The sequence below is a fragment of the Tenrec ecaudatus genome, chromosome 2 (genome assembly GCF_050624435.1).
Source record: "Tenrec ecaudatus isolate mTenEca1 chromosome 2, mTenEca1.hap1, whole genome shotgun sequence".
Lineage (NCBI taxonomy): Eukaryota > Metazoa > Chordata > Mammalia > Afrosoricida > Tenrecidae > Tenrec > Tenrec ecaudatus.
Genome location: NC_134531.1, coordinates 172,987,294 through 172,992,224, shown reverse-complemented (window position 1 = coordinate 172,992,224; position 4,931 = coordinate 172,987,294). Strand labels below are relative to the sequence as shown.

The window sequence follows — 4,931 nt, the reverse complement described above, 5'->3', positions numbered from 1 at the left end:
ATATATATATATATATATATATATATATATATATATATATATATATATATATACACACACACATATGTATATACACATATATACACATATACACATACATATATATGTCTTTTTTTTTGCATGATGCCTTATACCTGGTCCCTTTGGCATCTCGTGATCGCACTGGCTGGTGTGCTTCTTCCATGTGGGCTTTTTTGCTTCTGAGCTAGATGCCCGCTTGTTCACCTTCAAGCCTTTAAGACCCCAGACACTATCTCTTTTGATAGTCGGGCACCATCAGCTTTCTTCGCCACATTTGCTTATGCACCCATTTGTCTTCAGCGATCCTATCATGGAGGTGTGCAGCCAATGATATGATTTTTTGTTCTTTGATGCCTGATAATTAGTTATTTTATTGGGGGCTCATATAACTCATCACAATCCATTTATGCTTCAGTTGTATAAAGTACATTTATACATTCGTTATGCTCATCATTCTCAAAACATTCACTCTCCATGTAAGCCCCTGGCATCAGCTCCTCATTTTTACACCTCCCTCCCTGCTCACCTCTCCTCATGAACCCTTGGTAATTTATAAATTATTATTTTTTTATGTCCTACACTGTCTGACGTCTCCCTTCACCCACTTCTCTGTTGTCTGTCCCCCAGGGAGGAAGTTATATGTAGAGCCTTATAATCCATTTCCTCTCTCTACCCCACTCTCCCAGTATCACCACTCTCACCACTCGACCTAAAGGGATCATCAGTCCTAGATCCCCTGTGTTCCCAGTTCCTATCTGTGCCAGTGTACATCCTCTGTTCTTGCCAGATTTGTAAGGTAGAATTGAGATCATGATAGTGGGTGGGGAGGGAACATTTAGGAACTAGACTGCACCCTGACTGGCTCATCTCCTCCCCGAGACCCTTCTGTAAGGGGATGTCCAGTTGCCTACAGATGGGCTTTGGGTCTCCACTCCACACTCCCCCTCATTCACGATGATATGATTTTTTGTTCTTTGATGCCTGATACCTGATCCCTTTGACACCTCATGATCACGCAGGCCTCTTCCATGTGGGCTTTGTTGCTTCTGAGCTAGATGGCCGCTTGTTTACCTTCAAACCTTTAAGACCCTAGATGCTATATGTTTTGGTAGCCTGACACCATCATCTTTCTTCACCACATTTGCTTATGCACCCGCTTTGTCTTCAGCGATCGTGCAGGGAAGGTGAGCGTCATGGAATGCGGTTTAATAGGCTCTCTCATTATTTAGACATCAAAGGAACTTGAAATGTGTTCATTTTTTTTTGATTTTGTTTTCTCATTCTGTTGTACATTCTGTGTACAGGAAAGAGAACTGACTAGATGGCACCTAACAACAATCACAACATGCCCGAGTTTCTATGGTACGTGCAGAAAGCCCTCAGGCTAGGGTATACATTAGTATGTTCTCTTTCCAGTATGCCATATTTTCCTAGATTTCTGTTAAAGAGGAAAATTCTATATATCCTGGAGAAATAAATCATCGTTTTAAGGTCAAATACTGGATGCTGTAGCCAGTGTGTATAAAATAGTAACAAGTATCCTAATTCTTATGCTGCTCCCATTCTATTACACTACACTGCCTTCAACAAAACATAATTAGCAAAGTATATACTCAGAAAACCAACACCCATTATACAATGTAATTCAACTTTAACTATAAATTATTCTCTCCATCAGTGCAGGAAATTGGGTGCTGTCTGTGTTTAAGTTGGGGTGGGGTTGTTGCTTCAAATCTAAATAAGGCTATCTTTAAGCAAGTGAGAACTCAGTTACAAGAACCTAAAGGTTTAGAAGCTAGTTTTCATCATGCCATCTCCTAGTTAACTAGGTTGAGTGAACAACGTTTTACCACTAGTGCCAAAGGAATGCGGGTGTATGTGCTGTGGAACTGTGTTTAAGCTAATGAGGTAGAAAGGGAATTTGGACATTTCTCTGTTGCCTTTCTTGTGAACACTGCATTTTATTTTATTATCTTATTTTGTTATTTTTTCCTTCAATCCATAAGAATCACCCCTTATGACCTCCCATGATCACATCTAGAGAATAGCTTGTATTCTGCCAGCTTCGGAGATGGGAGGGATAACAAACCTCTCAGAGACCCATTCCATTCCCAGTTTGCTCAGTAGCTGGTGATTGGAAGATAACTCTGCGACAGTGTTTAAAAAATCACTATTTAATTGAACGTCTTTAATCACAAAAGATGGCATATGACTCATCATGTCCATTGGAACATATTGGTTTTCAGAATTTCAAATCTTTGCCTTCTGTGAGAAGACTTAGGTTTTGAGAAAAGGAATAAGAAGACTGAGAGTAGGCCAGTGACTTCTCAACTTCAGGACTGAATCAAAAGAAGGGAGGATTTTTGCTGCTGCCACAAAGCCTAGTTTGGGCCTGCGGACATTATCCTGGCTAGAATTGAGAAAAGATTGCAAGAAAAGAAAATAGACAAATAATGGAAACAACCACAAAATCACTTCCATAGAGTCAATTCTGACTCATTGGCTCATGACTCCTGGGTCATGGCCAACAGGGAGAGTTGTGCTCTACCCTTCAGGGTGCTAGGAGATAAGATGATAAGCCTCTGCACAGTTCAGAAGATGAGCCCAGGCAACATAAGATGGAGAAAGGAGAACCAATGAAGATATGAAAGAGAATGCTGTGTGAACCTGAGAACTGTTATTGGTGACAGTGGCTCCCATTCTGAGTGCTCTTAAGATCAGTGAGTGGAATCCACAGCCAGGCCACAAGAAAATGATGCGAATGTCTGCTCCCATAAAGATTAAAGGCCTGCAGAAACCCAACGAAACAGTTCTGCTCTGTCCTGCAGGGTTACTATGAGTTGGAAGCAAATCAATGGTAGTGAGTTTTTGATATCATGTGCCAAGCGTTATTCATAAATTGATTGCAATGAAGAACTAGAGACATCAGAGGTTACATAACTTACCTGAGGCTACACATCAAAGTGACACGACAGAGATGTAATTGCTTGTCTCTGTTCTAGTGATGTATTGCTACAGATGGATATTGGAAGGTGAGAATATTTACATTGGCTACTGCCTGCATTCAACACTCAAGACTTGTCGAGTCCTCTGCGGTAAAACAAAAAGATTGAGTTCCTATCGACACACATGATTTTGCAGAGACAGTGTCTTAACACTCTCTGACATCTGCCAGGACAAAGCAGATTTTATCATGGCTCAGAAGTAACTTCGCCTAATTCTCATGAAATAAAATACACTTTGAATAAACAGGATAAATAAGGTTCATAGCCATTTCGAATTCTGTAAGTAGAGATAAATAAGCCTCAGTGGGAAAAGTAAGTTTCTATTTCCTCAGATTTATACAGCCTAAGAGCTAACATAGAAGGTAGATCTAGAGATAGTTCTTTGGACATAGCGGCTTAGCAATAAGCCAGAAAGAGAAATGGTTGGGAGGAAGTTTTTAAAAATCACTTATTCCAGTGAATATACTTTACCTGGCTGTCCCCAGGTCATCTCCCAGTCTCTGGTTAAACATAGTTACAAGTGCAAAATTCATCTTTCTTTCTTTTACTTTTTAAAATTTTTTGCATTGAGCTCAGATCTCTTCTGGTAAAGCACAAAAAGTAAATGCCTTAATAATTCATCTGAGTTGAGAGATGATGCTCATTTGGCACTGTCTCTGGATTCCTGACAAACAAGCTGAAATAAAGCAGAGAAAAAGCTCAAACATTTTGGTGGCGTGTTTTCAAGATTATATGTAATCAGAATAATTAATGCAAATGATAATGTGATATTAGTTTCTGGAAAAGATTGTCTTATGCAATGAGTTATAATTACAATGTCAAGGTTTGACATTAAAAGGAAGGAATGAAAAACTTCTTTGAAAAAATCTTCTCAATGGGATCTAGCCAAATCATTTAAAGTTAGCTAATTCACAAGATTCATAATCAAAGGCATTAGTTTTAGGTTCTAGCTTTTTTTTTCATGAGGCAATATTTGCTTGGAGGAATTGGTTTGGTGAAAAGAGGGCATTGAATTCAATCAAATACCTAAGCTTATACAAAGAATATTTGTGAAATGTAGAATGGATGAGTCTCCTTAGTCGAAGTATTGATCACAATGTGTTAGCTCTTACAGGGCCCAGTCCTAACTCATGGAAAACTTGGGCACAATGGCAGAAACCGCTTTCTAATCCTACACCATTTCCTCAATCCCTTGGGAATTGGAATACATTGATTCCTGGAGTTTTCATTGGTGTGTTTTTAGTAGATTGTCAGGCCTTTCTTCCTAGTCAGTAATCATAGGTGAAACTTGTTCAGCATCATAGCAATGGGCAAGTCTCCATTAACAAATGCGTAGTGACTGCGCAGAGGTGTATTGGCTGTTAGTCTAAATGTTATGCATGGGAAAGGAGAAAGCTATCACTGAACCATCGTTATTTCGATCACAGAGGACCGGTCCCATAACATTGCAACAGATGCTCTGTCTAACCCCTATTTGCATCGCTAGCTTCTTATTTCTTAGCATTCTTCATACACACCATTCTTTCCAAATCAGACTGAGTTGTTCTTAGAATCCACTCCTGACCACAAGTGCATTCTCCACAATAGCCAATATGATATTTCTTAAAACAAAATATAATCATCCAGCACATTGGTAGACATCTGTAGCTCTTATGATAGACCAAGACCTTCAACTTGACCCACGGAACCCTACCCACCTTTCCGCTTCACTTTATATCACTTTACTCAGAACTCTTCTTGAATGTCTTTCTTCCCGCCTATTTAACTTGTTAGGTCTATTCCCTCTTTTGATAAATGAAAAGAAAATAATAATGTTATCCCCATTTTCTGAGTAGGTTGTTTTTCCCTCTTATTTTCTTTTCTGGTACTTATCATCTTTGTAAATACATTTCATATTTCATTCCT

The 4,931-nt window shown here is 39.1% G+C and overlaps 1 non-coding gene across 1 annotated transcript; it reads left to right on the top strand.

Moving 5' to 3' along the window:
* The first annotated feature begins 2,040 nt into the window (after positions 1-2,040).
* LOC142442201 (small nucleolar RNA SNORA7) lies at positions 2,041-2,179 on the top strand. The gene has a single exon (XR_012783429.1). It is a non-coding gene; the product is annotated as a small nucleolar RNA SNORA7 (small nucleolar RNA).
* The last annotated feature ends 2,752 nt before the right edge of the window (positions 2,180-4,931 follow it).